Here is a 19,232-nt window from a genome sequence, read left to right as displayed (position 1 = left end):
CCCAAGTGGCTCAGTGGTAAAGAATCCACCTGCCAATGCAGGAGACGCAGACTTAACCCTTGGGTCAGAAGATCCCCTGGAGAAGGAAACGGCAACCCACTTCGGTATTCTTGCTTGAAAATTCCCATGGACAGATAAGCCTGGTGGGCTACAGTCCAGGGTGTCACAAAAGAGAACTGACTGAGCACACACTGAGAGCTGGACTGAGGAATCTGCACTTAAATTTTATTGTACATGATAAAGGGTCAGTAAAACTTTGGTGACTCGATCTGAGCTGCATTTTGGGAAGATCAAGCTTGATAGTTTCTGCTAAAGTTTGAGCAGATTAAAAAAAAAACAAACGTTGAGTGTGGTCACCGGACCTGGGCCGTCAGGATTCTGCTCTCAGGGATCTCCTTGTGGTCTCATCCCTGGGGATGATTTCCCTCCAAAGTAGGCAGCAACTATTTTTCTGGAATGATGCAAAGGCCTCTTTCCCCTTTCCTACTCTGCTATTTTTTGGCTTACTGAGTCACTAAATGTAAACATCCTTTTAAAAGATCCCAAGCCAATTTATCCCAAAAAGTAAGAGTTATCTAGGAATTGAAGGCCCATCAAGATAAGTCTGCTTCCAAGTTATAGTCTGCAATATCTTTGCCCAAGTTTTGGGGGAACCAGGTCACCAACACTGGCTTTTCACATTTCTCATTATCTTATGTAAGAGGCTAGTTTTTCAAGTTTGTTGACACATGAAGCAAATAAGCTGTTGGAGAAGTCTGTTGCAAAACTGGAAACAAAATGTATCTCAAATATTTTATAACCACTGAGAATCAGAGGTTGGGAGGTGGCCCAAAAATTCCTGCTTCCTGTTGAAAGCACACTCAGCTCAGTGGGATACATTTGTCTGGTTGTGATATGTAAATGATCTCTGATCGGTATTTACACTTGAAATTTTCACTGATTCCTGTTATTTCAGACCGCATTCGCCCACACAACTATGGTTACTTGGAATCCTTGACTGGAATACATCAGGAGTAATCGGGCTGGTATGCCATCTTTTGTTGATAATTGGAAACTTTTGGATGCAACACAAGAAGTTAACAGATTGCCCTGAACCTAGCCATATGTTTGAGGAGTTGTAGCAACAATAATTTTCTGCATATTTCTAGCTGGAACTCAAGAACTTTGTGACTACTGCATAGGTCTAGCCCTAATGGTCTCCAGAATAGTATTTCAAAAACAGAAACAAGATCCTTGCCTAATAAATTATTCATAGACCTGGTTGGGACCCCATATTTCACAAGACCTATTCAAAAGGCCTTTCTTTTATTAAACTACAGTCAGGCCTCGGGGCAAAGATAAAGGTTTCCATTGCAAGGCAAATCAAACACCCCCACGCAATTTATCATGTGTACTGATTGAAACTGGAGGACTCAATGGGATGTTAAATATTTTCCACATCTGATTATAAAAGTGAGAGAAGAAACACAGATGGAGATGATTGTATTTTGGATGAATCTGGGAAAACGAGGAGGCTTATATTTTAATATATCATATTTTCCTCCCCTAAATACTACTGATTCCCTGGTGGCTCAGATAGTAAAGAATCTGCCTGCAATGTGGGAGACCTGGGTTGGATCCCTGGGTTGGAAAGATCCCCTGGAAGGGGGCATGGCACCCCACTCCAGTATTCTTGCCTGGAGAATTCCACGGACAGAGAAATACTATTGAAAGAGTTGTTTCTCTAGAAAAATCTATTAGGTAAAAACTAGTCGGTCAAGATGAGGAGGCAAATTTGATTCACAGGATAGAGAAACAAAAATCTAATTAAACATCAAGGATAAACACAATAAAAGCTTTAAAAATACCCCCAATACTGAGTATACATCAGAGATAGCAAATTTATGTAAAGAAAACATGGTGTATAAATTACTCATATGTGAAATAATAGTATTATCAATATCAGTTCAATTCAGTTCAGTCGCTCAGTCGTGTTCAACTCTTTGCAATCCCATGAATTGCAGCATGCCAGGCCTCCCTGTCCATCACCAACTCCCGGAGTTCACTCAGACTCGTGTCCATCGAGTCAGTGATGCCATCCAGCCATCTCATCCTCTGTCGTCCCCTTCTCCTCCTGCCCTCAATCCCTCCCAGCATCAGAGTCTTTTCCAAAGAGTCAACTCTTCGCATGAGGTGGCCAAAGTACTGGAGTTTCAGCTTTAGCATCAGTCCTTCCAATAAACACCCAGGACTGATTTCCTTCAGAATGGACTGGTTGGATCTCCTTGCAGTCCAAGGGACTCTCAAGAGTCTTCTCCAACACCACAGTTCAAAAGCATCAATTCTTCGGCGCTCAGCTTTCTTCACAGTCCAACTCTCATATCCATACATGACCACAGGAAAAACCATAGCCTTGACTAGACGGACCTTTGTTGGCAAAGTAATGTCTCTGCTTTTCAATATGCTATCTAGGTTGGTCATAACTTTCCTTCCAAGGAGTAAGCGTCTTTTAATTTCATGGCTGCAGTCACAAAATATTAGATGAAGTTAAAAAAGGCCAGGATGGTGAAAACCTTAACTAGGCTTTGGTAGGTCCATAACTTGGTGGAAGGGAGGGACCATGATTAGTCTAGAGAGCTTAAGACTGAAAAACCAGAAATGAAGCTTCCAACCTCACTTTATCACCAACAAGCTGTGTAATATTATTCTTATTCTCTCTAATTTCACTTTCCTTCTCAGTAAAATGAGGAAGCCAGCAACAGACACATGAAAATATACTCATCATCACTAATAATTAGAGAAATGCAAATCAAAATTACAATGAGATATCACCTCATACCAGTTAGACTGGCCATCATTAAAAAGTCTACAAATATTAATAACATATGCTGGAGAGTGTGTACAGAAAAGGGAAACCTCTTACACTGTTGGTAGGAATGTAAATTGATGCAGCCAATATGGAGAACAGTATGGAGGTTCCGCAAAAAACTAAAAATAGAATACCATATAATCCAGCAATCCAACTCCTGGGCTTATATCTGGAATTCAAAAAGATACATGCACCCTAATGTTCACTGCAGCACAATTTACAATAGCCAAGACATGGAAACAGCCTAAATATCCATCAACAGATGAATGGATAAATGTGATACATATATATCTACAATGGAATACTATTCACTCATAAAAAAGAATGAAATAATGCCATTTGCAGCAACATGGATGCACCTAGAGATTATCATATTAAGTGAAGTAAGTCAGAAAGAGAACAACAAATGCTATATGATATCACTTATATGTGGAATCTAAAATACAACACAAATGAACATACCTAAGAAACAGATGGTAATGAATCCGCCTGCAATGCAGGAGACCTGGGTGCAATCCCTAGGTAGGGAACATCCCCTGGAGGAGGGCACGGCAACGCACTCCAGTACTCTTGACTGGAGAATCCCATGGACGGAGGAGCCTGGCAGGCTACAGTCCGTGGGGTCGCAAAGAGTCGGACATGACTGAGTGAGTAAGCACAGCACAGCAAGAAACAGAAATAGACTCACAGATAGAGGAACAGACTTGTGGTCGCCAAGGGGAAGAGGGGATTGGGGAGGGAAAGATTGGAAGCTTGGGATTAACAGATGCAAATCGTTATATATATGGGTTTCCCAGGGGCACTAGTGGTACAGAACCTGCCTGCCAATACAGGACATGTAGAATGGATAAAGAACAAGGTTCTGCTACATAGCACAGGGAATTATATTTAATATCTTGTAACAAAAGAAAATAATGGAAAAGAAAAAAATGAGGTGACAAGGCTGTACTATTTTTACTCTCTCTACATGCTAAAATTCAAATTTTAAAAAAAATTCAACCTATTGCTCTCTCTTCATATATCTAGTCTAATTTCACATGAAATTAATGTACTTAAGAAAGTGAAGAGTAATATCATTAATAGGATTTTTTTTCATTAATAGGATTTTATATTGAAAATTTTCTGCAGACAAAAGGCTTCATTCAGTCTACCATCAATTCATGCTTTAATTCATTCAACAAAAATTGATTTCAAAGCCCAATGCCTATTGTGAGCCAGAATTGCAAACCTATACTATTCCATAAAAGGCTTTCCATATAAAATATAAAAGTGAACAGGAAAAATTACCTGCCCTCAAGGAGTTGATAGTCTAGTGGTAAAAACAGACACATAACCTGAATAAAGGCACAAGAAATGACAGAGGTAAACGACAGCAAGCTTTGGGAGAATGGAGAAAAGATATCCCTTCCTTAGAGGAGGAAGGCTTTCTAAAGGAGGTGACACTTGAGCTAAAGGATGAGGATTAGCTCTTGCAGGTAGAGAAGAAAAAGGGCCACAAAGTAGAAAAGAGTAGGAGCAGAAAGAATGACACACAGCTCACAGCTGCTGGACTGTAAAGCGCAAGATAAGGAACAATAGGACAGGAGGTAAGCGAGGACTAAGATCATGGAAATACTCAGTGTTTTACTTTAACCCAGATCTACTGATTCAGAATCTCTTGGGATGGGGTCTGGGGTTCTGTATTTTGAAAGAAATATTCCAAGGACTTCCTGGGTGGTCCAGTGCTTAAGATTCCATGCTTCCACTGCAGAGGGCGAGGGTTCAATCCCTGGTCAGGGAACTAAGATATCACATGCCAGGTGGTATCGCCAAAAAATGAAAAATATTAAATCCCAATATTTCAGATCCACCTAAAATTTGAGAATCATTTGTATTAAGTGCTTTTCCACCCATTATTTTTACTTAATTTCCACTACAACACTATGAGTTATGCGAGTTGGGTTCAAGGAAAGATTTCTTTCCCTAGGAGAACTGATGAGAACAACATAGATGTTATGCACTGAATAAACACTGGGATAGATGGATAGACAGGAGTCTCAGGAAAAGAGAATAAAACTGGGAAATGGGTGCCAGAAATACGTTTCAAAGTGGAGATTTAATCTCTAAAAGGTAAAATATCCAGGCCACAGACTGGACAAAATCAGATATAATGAACACGAGCAGTTGAAACATCTCCTAAAGCCTCAGTTTCTATTCTGTGAAATAGGAATAGTAAAATCTTTGAAAGACTGTGTAGACTGAGACATTTGCCCTACTTTCAAGCTAATAGATCAGCCGGCCATATGATAGTAGACAACTACTATCTTATGACAGTAAGATAGTAGTTTATCTACCTTCTAATTCTTATGATAATAGAAGACATAAGATTCCTGGGTCAGAGGCAAAGGACAGTTTATGACTTACAGCAACAGCAGTAGCCAGAGAATCAGCATTTTTGTGCTAGCTCCTCAAGTCCCATTTCCCATATGGAGATGCAAAGAAAGTTCTGTTACAAAAGAGGAGCCCTGAGTTTAAGGAACACGAATCAATAAACACATCTGTCCTTTATTCTGATAGGAGATACATCTCTATCTTCCAAGGTTTCTTGTTATATAAACATCCTTCAAAAGTTAGTCTGGAACAGGGTGGAGCCAGTACCTTGCTCACAAGAAACGCAGAAATGCGACAAGAGACACTCAGAGAACTGTTTCCTCATAATAGAGACCTCAGAAGGAAATGGCAACCCATTCTGGAAAATCTCATGGATAGAGGAGCCTGGAGGGCTACAGTCCACGGGGTCACAAAAAGTTGGACACGACTGAGTGATTGATCACAGCACAGCAATGATTTAACAGTTAAATGGTTTAAAACATACAAGTTATTTGACAAAGTGTTCCGAATGCAGAAATAAGTCAGTAAAAGTGATGCTATTATTAGTGTTATAGTAACTGTCATTTGGGGTTTTGTTGCTGCTATTACACATTACTCACATTACAGCTGGCTTATGGTTTACCCACAAGCCTCTAACTCACCTTGGTCAGGAAGAGGACTGATCCAGAAACCAAGAGCAGCATGGATTCTGCAGTGGAGCTAAATGGCCATGGCTGGGGAAAGGGGAGTAAAAAGGGAAGACTGCTGCTGCTGCTGCTAAGTCTCGTCAGTCGTGTCCGACTCTGTGCAACCCCATAGATGGCAGCCCACCAGGCTCCCCGTCCCTGGGATTCTCCAGGCAAGAACATTGGAGTGGGTTGCCATTTCCTTCTCCAGTGCATGAAAAGTGAAAGTGAAAGTCAAGTTGCTCAGTCATGTCTGACTCTTAGTGACCCCATGGACTGCAGCCTACCAGGCTCCTCCATCCATGGGATTTTCCAGGCAAGAGTACTGGAGTGGGGTGCCATAGCAATACAGTCCTCCAGCATGTCAGCGGTAACAGCAATGGTCAGTCCTCTGCAACCTGTGATTAACAGGGTAAGTGATAAAGCTGGTAATTGTGGTCATGGGCTTCAACCTCTAATATTCTATTTCCTTATCTATCCAAACAGAATCTGGAAATTCCAAACACAGCATCCCCCTATGTGGAATACCTCCCCCGCCCCTCTTTACCACCTGTTTTCTGGAAGGTGGCACATAGTAGAGAGAACCCAGGAAGTCCTGGACTTGATTCCAAGCTTTGCAACTTATGGAAACTTTTTTTAAAAACAGAAAAACTGATATTTAAGTCTTTTGTATTTCTACTACCCAGGATAAGTTTTAAACAGAGTGATGAATTTTGTTTTGACATAGGGCATCAGTCTCCTTGAGGTCCAGCCTTTGGTGTCCACTTCCAGAAGATGATGGGCCTAGATCTGCCCTTCAAGGCCTAAAATATAGGTCTTACTGCTCCTTTACTCTGTCCGGGGACTTTCCTCACAGTCCAGTGGTTAAGACTTTGAGCTCCCAGTGTATCTGTTGCAGGGGACACAGGTTCGATCCCTGGTCAGGGAACTAAGATCCCACATGCTGTGCAGCCATGTATTTATGGGCAGAGCCCAAGCCATTTGGAATTTGTACTCCTTATTTAGCTTCCTCACAGGATTCAGTCTTTCCCATAAAAATACCTTATGGTGCTTTTTCGTAGCTCAGTATGCCATTAATGGTGAAAACTTTCAATCAACCCAAGAAGCACAGGTCAACTGTATGGCGATCGTCTGGTCTATTTGTAATTTAAGGCCTATGGAGACCCACTCCAGTATTCTTGCCAGGAAGGCTCCATGGACAGAGCAGCCTGGTGGGCTACAGTCCAGGGGGTTGCCAAGAGCTGGACATGACTGAGCACACACACATCTTCAAAATGTATTCTAGGACACTTAAGTCATTTCCCAGTAGGAATGGTTCTTTTCTTCTTGATTCTTCGTGGAATATTTGTTTGCTTCCTTTGCATATAGCAGGATCTATGCCTCTGATGTAGTATGGGATTTGAGAATGGAAGCTAGGCTTGGAGTCACTCTGAATTCAAGACCAAGCTTTATTACTTCCTAGTTCTCCGGGAGACAGCATCTTGAGGGGATGAACTCAGGCAGCCACAGGTTGGAATTCTAGCTGTTCACTAGGTAGGTGACTTTGTGCTGACCACATAATGTTTCTGAGCCTCAACTTCCCCATTTATAAAATAGGAAGGATAATACCTATCTAGCAGTGTCTTCTATGAGTAGTTTATGAGCTACCATAACTACCACAATGCTTGTCACATTATAGCTGAGAACTGTGGCAAAGTGGGGAGTATGTGTTTCACCTAACATGCCCACCTCTCCAGCCCACAGTTACCCCACAAGAGGACAAATACATATTAGTACATCTTTTTTTTTTTTTCCGAAAGGAGTCAGCAACCTGAGTTTTTAGGTACATGCTCTCAGTTTTTAAATACTGGCTCCCTAAAAAACAACCATACACAGAATCTGGCATCCAGTCTCCAGTAAGATGATTACTTTGAGACGTTAGTTTGCCATCTTCTTGGTCAGCCAGCTTTCTGAGTAAAGTTGAATTCCTTGCCTCAACACCTCATCTCTCAGATTCATTGGCCTCTTGTGTAGTGAGCAGAGACAGCTCGGCCTCGGTAACAGGAAACTGCTCAGAGAATTCATGCAAGTGGAACTTACAGCTTCCTCATCAGACTCAGCATTCAGACATCAAAGAAGAGTGCAATACCTGTGTGGAAACAGAGGACAGAAAGAGATCAACCCCTGTGCCTTTGGAGTGGGAGCACTGACTCCAAGACCCTAGACTACCACAGAACTAACCCTCAGTTCAGTTCAGTCATTCAATCGTGTTTGACTCTTTGAGACCCCATGAACCACAGCACCCGAGGCCTCCCTGTCCATCACCAACTGCTGGAGTCTACCCAAACCCATGTCCACTGAGTCAGTGATGCCATCCAACCATCTCATCTTCTGTTGTCCCCTTCTCCTCCTGCCCTCAATGTTTCCCAGTATCAGGGTCTTTTCAAATGAGTCAACTCTTCTTCGCATCAGATGGCCAAAGTATTGGAGTTTCAGCTTCAACATCAGTCCTTCCAATGAACACCCAGGACTGATCTCCTTTAGGATGGACTGGTTGGATCTCTTTGCAGTCCAAGGGACTCTCAAGAGTCTTCTCCAACACCACAGTTCAAAAGCATCAATTCTTCGGCACTCAGCTTTCTTTATTGTCCAACTCTCACATCCATACATGATTGAACTGACCCTAGGGAGTATCAGATACTGAGAACTCACACAAAGGAAACCACTTGAATACAAGACCCGGCATCACCCAACCACCAGTAGCACCCTGTGCAGGATGCCTAATCTAAACAACAAACACAAAAATACAAACCCAATCATCAGCAGACAGGATTACCACCTCACTCAGCCTTGCCCATCAGAGAAAAACAAACAAACAAACAAACTCAGCACAAATCTCACCCTATACAAAGCTTACACAAACCACTGGACCAACCTTAGGAGGGCAGAAACCAAAAGGAAGAAAGAATTCAACCTTGAAGCCTGGGAAAAGGAGACCTCAAACACAATAATTAAAAAAATAATAATAATGAAAAGGCAAAGAAATACTACACAAATGAAGGAACAAACTAGAAACACAGAAGTCCAAATAAATGAAGAGGAAATAGGCAAACTACCTATTTCCTAAGAATTCAGAATAATGATAGTAAGGATGATCAAAAACCTTGAAAACAAAATGGAGAAAATGCAAGAATCAATTAATAAAGACCTAGAAGAATTAAAGAATAAACATACAGAGACAAACAACACAATTACTGAAATTAAAAATACTCTAGAAGGAATCAATAGCAGAATATCTAAAACAGAAGAACAAATCAGTGAGCCGGAAGATAAAATAATGGAAATAAGTTCTGAAGAGCAGAATAAAGTTTAAAAAAATGAAAAGAACTGAGGATAGTCTCAGAGACCTCTGGGACAATATCAAATGTGCCAACATTTGAACGATAGGGGTCCCAGAAGAAGAGAAAAAGAAAGGGTATGAGAAAATTTTTGAAGAGATTATAGTTGAAAATGTCCCCAACATGGAAAAGGAAATAGTCAATCAAGTCCAAGACGCACAAAGAGTCCCATACAGGATAAACCCAAGGAGAAACATGCCAAGACACATACTGATCAAACTAACAAAGACTAAACACAAAGAAAGAATATTAAAAGCAGCAAGAGAGAAGCAACCAGTAGCATACAAGGGAAACCCCACATGCTTAACAGTTGATCTTTCAGCAGAAACTCTTCAGGTCAGAAGGGAATGAATGTCAGGATATATTTAAAGTATTGAAAGGGAAAAATCTGCAACCAAGATTACATTACCTGGCAAGGATCTCATTCAAAATTGATGGAGAAATAAGAAGCTTTTCAGACAAGCAAAAGTTAAGAGAATTCAGTACCACCAAACCAACTTTACAACAAATGTTAAAGGGACTTATATACTCAAGAAATATAAGAAAAAGATCTACAAAATCAACCCCAAACAATTAAGAAAATGGCAATAGGAATATTAATTCAGTCTCTCAGTCATGTCAGACTCTTTGAGACCCCCTGGGCTGTAGCACCCCAGGCCTCCCTGTCCATTACCAACTCCCGGAGTTTACTCTAACTCATGTCCATTGAGTTGGTGATGCCATCCAACCATCTCATCTTCTGCCGTCCCCTTCTCCTCCCTCCTTCGATCTTTCCCAGGTCTTTTCAAATGAGTCAGTTCTTTGCATCAGGTGGCCAAAGTATTGCAGCTTCAGCTTCAGCATCAATCCTTCCAATGAATATTCAGGACTGATTTCCTTTAGGATAGACTGGTTAGATCACCTTATCAATAATTGCTTTAAATGCAAATAGAGAATAGATACAAAAACAAGACCCATATATATGCTATCTACAAGAAACCCACTTCAGAGCTCAAGACACATACAGACTGAAAGTGAGAGGACAGAAAAATATATTCTATGAAAATGGGAAGCAAAAGAAACTGGAGTAGCAATCCTCATATCAGACAAAATAGGCCTTAAAATAAAGAAGATTACAAGAGATAAGGAAGGACACTACACAATGATCAAGGGATCAATCCAAGAGGAGGACATAACAATTGTAAATATCTATGCATCCAACATAGGAGCACCTCAATACATAAGACAAACACTAACAGACATAAGACATAAGGGCTTCTCTTGTGGCTCAGCTGGTAAAGAATCCACCTGCAGTGCAGAAAACCTGGGTTCGATCCCTGGGTTGGGAAGATCCCCTAGAGGAGGAAATACTCCTGTATTCTGGCCTGGAGAACTCCATGGACTTATGTATAGTCCATGGGGTCACAAAGAGTCAGATATGACTGTGTGACTTTCACTAACTTTAACCACACTAACAGACATAAAAGGAGAAATTGACAGTAACACCATAATAGTAGGAGACTTTAACACCCCACTTACACCAGTGGACAGATCATCAAAACAGAAAATTAATAAGGAAACACAAGTCTTAAGTGATACATTATATGAGATGAATCTCATTGATATCTTAGGACATTCCATCCAACTGCAGAAGAATACACCTTCTTCTCAAGTGCACATGGAACATTCTCCAGGATAGACCACATCTTGGGTCACAAATCAAACCTCAACCTCAGTAAATTTAAGAAAACTGAAATCATATCAAGCATCTTCTCCAACCACAACGCTATGAGACTAGATATCAATTACAAGAAAAAAAAAACTATAAGAAACACAAACACATGGAGATTAAACAACACGTTTCTAAATAACCAACAGGCTACTGAAGAAATCAAAAGGGAAATCAAAAAATTTCTAGAAACAAATGACAATGAAAATACGACAACTCATAACCTATGGGATACAGCAAAAGCAGTTCTAAGAGGGAAGTTTATAGCAATACAATCCTACCTCAAGAAATAAAAAAAAATTTATACCTAAAACAACTGGAAAAAGAAGAAAAAAAATAGTAGAAGGAAACAAGTCCTAAAGATCCAAGCAGAAATAAATGAAAAAGAAATGAAAAAAAAAATAGTAAAGATTAATAAAAATAAAAGCTGGTTCTTTGAGAAGATAAACAAAATTGACAAACCTTTAGCCAGACTCATCAAGAAAAAAAAGAGAGAAGAATCAAATCAACAAAATTAGAAATGAAAAAAGAGAGGTTACAACAGACAATGCTGAAATACAAAGGATTATAAAAGACTATTATGAACAACTATATGGCAATAAAACAGATAACCTGGAAGAAATGGACAGATTCTTAGAAAAGTTCAATCTTCCAAGACTGAACCAGGAAGAAATAAAAATTATGAACAACCCAATTACAAGCACTGAAATTGAAGCTATGATCAAAAATCTCCCAAAAAACAAAACTCCAGGACCAGATGGCTTCACAGAAGAATTCTATCAAATATTTAGAGACGAGCTAATGTCTATCCCTCTAAAACTTTTCAAACAATTGCAGAGGAAGGAACACTTCCAAACTCATTCTACAAGGCCACCATCACCCTGATACCAAAACCAGACAAAGATGAACACAAAAAAGAAAACTATAGGCCAATATCACTGATGAACATAGATGCAAAAATCCTCAACAAAATTTTAGCAAACAGAATTCAGCAACACATCAAAAAGCTCATACACCATGATCAAGTTGGGTTTATTCCAGGAATCCAAGGACTCTTCAATATATGCAAATTAATCAATGTGATACATTATATTAACAAATTAAAAGATAAAAACCATATGATCATCTCAATAGATACAGAAAAAGCCTTTGACAAAATTCAGCACCCATAAAACACTTCAAAAAATGAGCAGAGAAGGAACCTACCTCAACATAGTAAAGGCCATATATGATAAGTCTACAGCAAACATTATTCTCAGTGGTGAAAACTGAAAGCATTCCCCCTAAGATCAGGAACAAGACAAGGGTGTCCACTTTCACCACTATTATTCAACATAGTTCTGGAAGTCCTAGCTACAGCAATCAGAGAAGAAAAAGAAATAAAAGGAACCCAGATCGGAAAAAAAGATGTAAAGCTCTCACTGTTTGCAGATGACATGATACTGTACATAGAAAACCCTAAATATAGTATCAGAAAATTACTAGAGCTAATCAGTGAATTAAGCAAAGTTGCAGGATACAAAATCAATACACAGAAATCACTTGCATGTCTATATACTAACAATGAAAAGTCAGAAAGAGAATTAGGAATCAATCCCATTCACCACTGCAACAAAAAGAATTAAATATCTAGGAATAAACTTACCTAAGGAGACAAAAGAACTGTACACAGAAAATTATATGACACTAATGAAAGAAATCAAAGATGACATAAACAGATGGAGAGATATTCCATGTTCCTGGGTAGGAAGAATCAATATTGTGAAAATGACTATACTACCAAAAGCAATCTACAGATACAATGCAATCCCTATCAACTTACCAATGGCATTTTTCACAGAACTAGAACAAAAAATTTCACAATGCATATGGAAACACAAAGGAGTCCAAATAGCCAAAGCAGTCTTAAGAAAGAAGAATGGAGCTGGCAGAATCAACCTTCCTGACTTCAGATTATACTACAAAGCTACAGTCACCAAGACAGTATGGTACTGGCACAAAAACAGAAATATAGACCAATGGTACATACACACAATGGAATATTACTCAGCCATAAAAAGGAACTCATTTAAGTCAGTCCTGATGAGGTGGATGAACCTAGAGCCTATCATACAGAATGAAGTGAGTCAGAAAAAGAAAGATAAATATCATATTCTAATGCACATATACAGAATCTAGAAAAATGGTACTGAAGAATTTATTTACAGGACAGCAATGGAGAAACAGACATAGAGAATAGACTTATGAACATGGGGAGAGGGGAGGAGAGGGTGAGATGTATAGAAAGAATAAAATAGAAACTTATATTACCATATGTAAAATAGATAGCCAACAGGAATTTCCTGGATGGCTCAGAAAACTCAAACGGGGGCTCTGCATCAATCTAGAGGGGTGGGATGGGGTGGGAGATGGGAGGAAGGTTCAAAAGGGAGGGGATATATGTATACCCATGGCTGATTCATGTTGAGGTTTGACAGAAAACAACAAAATTCTGTAAAGTAATTATCCTTCAATTAAAAAAAAAAAAAACACACAAAAACAAACTTATAGCCCAAACAAAATACTGGGTTGGCCAAAAAGTTCATCCATTACATCTTACAGAAAAACCCAAACAAACTTTTTGGCCAGCTTAATATTTCTCTGAGTCACAAAGAGTCAGACATGACTGAGCAACTAAACACACACACACACACACAATGACTAGGAGACTGTTCAGTCACATTCACTTGATATCACTTAAAACCTGAGTTTCTAATATTCCTTAGCTCTTTTTAATTTTATTGTGTAGTTTTCAATGCTCAAGTTCTATCTCCAATTATTTCTTGTAAAGCTACTTCAATAAGATATTTGAGAGTGGGGTTGGTGTCTTGCTCAGGAAATAGGCTTGGTTGGTAAACTCACTTTTGGATTATTTCCTTCAAGCTTTGAAAGTGGCCTGCTTCCCTCCAGAAGACTTCACTCTGCCATGACACAAGAACACAACAGCTGGCTGCCTCTGGGAGGCTGAAAATAAACAGGTTCAGAAGCTCTGAGGACGGCAAATGGGCGTTGTAGGTGGAGAAACAGCCCAAAATAAATACAGCTGTTGAAGCGGAAAATTCTATTTACTTTGGCTCCTTTGAGGTCTATACTGCAGGAGGGAGAGTTGCTAATCCTGAGACTTTTCATAGACTGACCATGGAGACCCCACTCAGGGGCTGGTCCCGATGCTAAGCACGTTTAAATTGATCATTCACTATATATTTGATGATTAACAGATCAACTAGGTGTTGCAAATGATGGAGGACATTTGAACCCAAAGAAAATTATGTGGTAAAGATCTCTGCACTGGAGGGTCTGTTAATGTCTTTTCTAGTTTAAAATATAATTCACATTGAACAGTCTTTAACAATTAGGTTTTGTTTCCCATGTAGATGCAATAAAAAAGACACAAGTTTGGGAGGCAGAAAATCTGGAGTCTAGTCTTAGCTTACTGGCCAGCTGTATGACCTTGGTAAATCACTGCAATATTCTGGACCCCTGTTTCCTCAATTATAACGTGAAGATTCAGAGAGATCTCCAGGGGGAAGAGTGAAAAGGGTATGGGATGAGGAACCAGACAGTCCACATGCGCTGCCTGGCTCTTATCACTCTTTCCTGTGAGAACTTGGATGGCGAAGAACACGATCTCTGACTCTCTGTCTCCACCTCTGCCTCACAGGACTAATCACGGTCTCCTTCCTCATGCTGCAGCTGTGGATTAGAGTAGAATTGACACGAAAGTGCTTTGCAAATGGATACACAAGCATGGACATTGGCATCAGCCAGAACTATCTCTGAATCCTGACTCTACCATGTCCATGTGTTTATGAAAAGGTGACAAGATCTTTAAAGCACGGGGAACTATATTCAATATCTTGGGATAAACCATAATGGAAAAGAACATTAACGAGTACATATGTATGTATGTAACTGAGTCACTTTGTTATAGCAAAAATTAGCACAACAGCAGAAATTAGCACAACATTATAAATCAACTATACTTCAATTAAAAAAAAGATCTTTAAGCATCATTTTCATAATTTACAGAGTCTAAATCATAAAACCTACTTCATAGGACTGGGTTGTTGTGATGACTAATTTAAGTGAAGTCATGTAGAAAAGTGCAATTAATTGAACAAGGCCTGGCACAAAGTGCCATCAGCAGTTATTCTTTTTTTTTAGTAAAAGATAAATGACTTTGACAAGTCATTTTTCCATTCCATAAGTTTATGATTCTGATTGTGCTCATTCATGTCCAACTCTTTGTGACCCTATGGATTGTAGCCCACCAGGCTCCTCTGTCCATGGGATTTTCCAGGCAGGAATACTGGAGTGGATTGCCATTTCCTCCTCCAGGGGATCTTCCTGATCCAGGGATTAAAGCTGTGTCTCCTGCATTGGCAGGCAGATTCTTTACCACTGAGCTACCTGGGAAGACCTCATGATTCAGATTACCTGAATCCCAAACCAAACTTCTTTTTTACACATTGATCTGAATCAAAATTGCTTCCTACCGTTTACTGCCCCCCCACGCACACAAAAAAAATAGGGGCAGGAAGCATCAACAACAAAATAAAAACAGTGATCCAGTGTATGGGCATAAACCCAGTTGTCATCTGAAGCCCAAGAGAGAACTGAGCCAAGATATCCAAACATTCTGGCCCAAGTTTAGCCTGTCCTGCAAAGACCTGTCACACTGAGGCAGAAAGTAATGGGAAAAGTTTTCCTCCAGAAAAGATCTCTTTTTTTTCAAAGGGGAGCCCTGGAAAGACTTGGGTCTGTAGTGAGTGACCCAAGAAGCCAAGTAAAAATTCCAGACAGAGCCTGTTGCAGATTGTGTTCTCAGGGCAACATTCCATACTTTCGTAAAATCCAAATCACAAGGGTGACTATCTACATGGCTTTCCAGACTTCATCAATATCATCAGGTACACTTGAAATCAAGCTGCATCTAGACGGTGAGAAAAGGGTTGAAACTCTTCGCAAGAGACAACTGAACTAATCATTCATTTATTCATTCCAAACGCAGCTCTTACAAGTCTAATAATAGGCACTATGGTACATGCTACAACCATCAACATGCAAAGTCCCTTATCTTAGTAATGATCTGGAATAGGATTCTCACACATATACTTTAAGAGCTTTGTAATGTCAGGGTTCTAGTGAGTAAATATTAAGATACATGTGTGCATGCTAAGTCACTACAGTTGTGTCCGACTCTTTGCAACCCTATGGACTGTAGCCCATCAGGCTCCTCTGTCCATGGGATTCTCCAGGCAAGAATACTGGAGTGGGCTGCCATGCCCTCATCCAGGGGATCTTCATAACCCAGGGATTGAACCTGGGTCTCCCGCATTGCAGGCAGATTCTTTACCATCTGAGCCACCAGGGAAGCCAAACCAATATTAAATGTATCTATTCTACTACAGATGTCTACTGTTGATAATCTATGTCCCACGAAAGGGAAAAACTAATTATATACATAAACATGTTCATGGAGCTTTTATCTTTTTGGCCAGTTCCCCAACCAGGAATCAAACTTGGGCTCCAGGCATTGGAAGCATGAAGTCCTAACCACTGGATCATCAGGGAACTCCCATGGAGCATTATTTATAGTAGTGTTAGTGGCAATATAAATGTCAAAAAAATTGAATAATGGTTTAAAAAGTTGGGGTGTATGAAATAATGGACTATTTTATGCAGACATTAAAAACAATGCAATTATGAAGACCAGCAAAATGAAAATTTCTTATTCAGTCAGATGACGGAAATAATAAAAATTATGATGTATCCAGGACATTCAACATGGGGCATGATTACATATATGAAAACATATACCTTTGTTTCTGAATAAGGGAATTCATAAAGATATGAATTTCATAAGAATACTGGAATTTGGAATGATTTTTTCCTCTTTTTCTAGACTTTATAGAATGCTATTACACATGTAAGCCCAGTAAGAGTTGATGCATGCAGCAATTTGAGTGGAGAAAATGTTTCTAATCCTTATATTTCCTTCAACACCGTATCACTGAATACAAAGCTTACCACTTTTTAATTCTCTTTCAAATCTGGTCCCTTTCTGCATTCTCATTGACACTGCTTTTGTTCAGCTTCTCAGTTCCCCTGACTCCTGACAAAGCCTCCTACTAGATAACCCTCATCTCCATTTGCAGACTTCCCAGGTATTTCTGCATTCAACTAAAACACTTATTATCCTCAGATATTCTGTCCTGATGATTAAATGACCTTCCTCCAACACATAAGACATGCACTTGAATATCATGTCTGTGCCTCGGGTTGTCATCATCCCTGACATTAGAGATGCATGTGCAAAGCATAAACTTCCTCTACTATATTTCACATATCCTTTTTTGGTGTGACTAATTCTGAAGTCCTTCCACTTACACTTACGAGGTAGAACTGTGTACTAGGCAAGACTTCAGCTTCTACACCAGAATAGCTAACATATTTCTGAAGAATTAGACAAAGGTGAGGGCAATTGTTATACAAGTTATAAGTTTAATTAAAAGTCAAAATAAATAAAATAGTGTGAGTACTCTGCTCCCAATAATGATTGAGTAGCTCCTATCAGACTAAGCCTACACATACAACAACTAAAAGAAAGAAAGAAAGTGAAGTCGCTCAGTCGTGTCTGACTTTTGGGACCCCATGGACTGTAGCTTACCAGGCTCCTCTGTCCACGGGATTTTCCAGGCAAGAATACTCAAGTGGGTTGCCATTTCCTTCTTCAACAACAATTAAAATCCTAGAACAAATATAAAAGACAACTTGCTGAAAGAACCGGAAAGCAATGAGAAGCAGGCAGAAACTGGGGAGGAATCTACACTCAGATGAGGGTAACAGAACCAGGTGAGTTTTCCATTTTCAAATGGATTTGTATTCAAGGGCACGCATTAGTTGGTTGAAACTCAAATAGAAGCCTGTAATCTTCATGGCTTGACAAACCAAAGAACAGAGTGTGGGCAAAAACAATAGCTAAAAAATGAGGGGAGAAATCTAAGAAAGAAGAGAGCCAAAAAAGAAAAGTCTCAAATTCTGTTTATAAATTCTCCCCCAAATCTCTGACTGATCCCTGAACTGTGCATGTGTGGAGCAGACTCTTAAGAGGCCCTGCTAAGGCTAAAGGAGTTAAACAGAGATTTCACCTACACAGGAGATAGATTTAGGAGTTTGAGGTCAGCAAAGTGAATTGCCTGCCAAATCAACACTCTCAGAGGAATATAACAGAATTCAGAGACTACAAAATATCTTTATGGTATCCAGGATATAATTCAACATTGCTAGACATATAGAGAACTATAACAATGTGATGCATTTTCAAGAGAAAAGGCAATCAGTCGAGACTGGTCAGTTGTCAGAATTAGCAAAGATCTTATTATAAGTATTCTCAAGAACATAGAAGAAAAACATTCAAATGAATGAGTAGTAGAAAATCCTCCAGCAAAGAAACAATAATTATTTTTTTAAATGGAAATAGTAGATTGAAAAAATATGTCTGAAATTTAAAAATAAGAGATTTTTCTCAGGAACAGATGACATGACAAGTAAAACAGAAAAAAAAAAGTCCAGAAGCAAATCCATGAAAGTGTGCAAACATGCGATAAAATGACATTAAAGATCAGTGGGTAAAAAACAGCCTACTCAACAAAGTATATGGAACTAAAAAATAAATAAACAACAGCAAAAAAAGAATGGATAGCTCCCTCAGACCACATGCAAAATCAATTCTAGACTGATTAAAGACAAATGAAAAAGGCAAAACTTTAAAAATTTAAAGGATAACACGGTAGAACATTTTCATGGGAAGATAAGGGATTCTTAAACAAGAAACAGAAAGTACTAAAGTTATAAGACGATAAATTCAAACATATTCTTAAAAGTTTACAGTGAAGTGAAAGTGTTAGTCTGTGAGTCGTGCCGGACTCTTTGTGACCCCATGGACTGTAGCCTACCAGGTTCCTCTGTCCATGGGATTCTCCAGGCAAGAATACTGGAGTGGGTTGCATTCCCTTATCCAGGGGATCTTCCCAACCCAGGGATTGGACCCAAGTCTCCTGCAATGCATGCAGTCTCTTTACTGTCTGAGCCAAAGCTAGAAACAATAAAGAGGGTATGGAGTATGCCACCATTTTTATAAGAAGGAAGAAAAAGCGTATATATACAGAAGCAAAGATAGAAAACAGATGAAAATGATCATCCATATGAAATGGAATAGTTGG

Source organism: Bos javanicus, chromosome 28, assembly GCF_032452875.1.
Source record: "Bos javanicus breed banteng chromosome 28, ARS-OSU_banteng_1.0, whole genome shotgun sequence".
Taxonomy (NCBI): domain Eukaryota; kingdom Metazoa; phylum Chordata; class Mammalia; order Artiodactyla; family Bovidae; genus Bos; species Bos javanicus.
Note: the sequence above shows the minus strand (reverse complement) of the source record.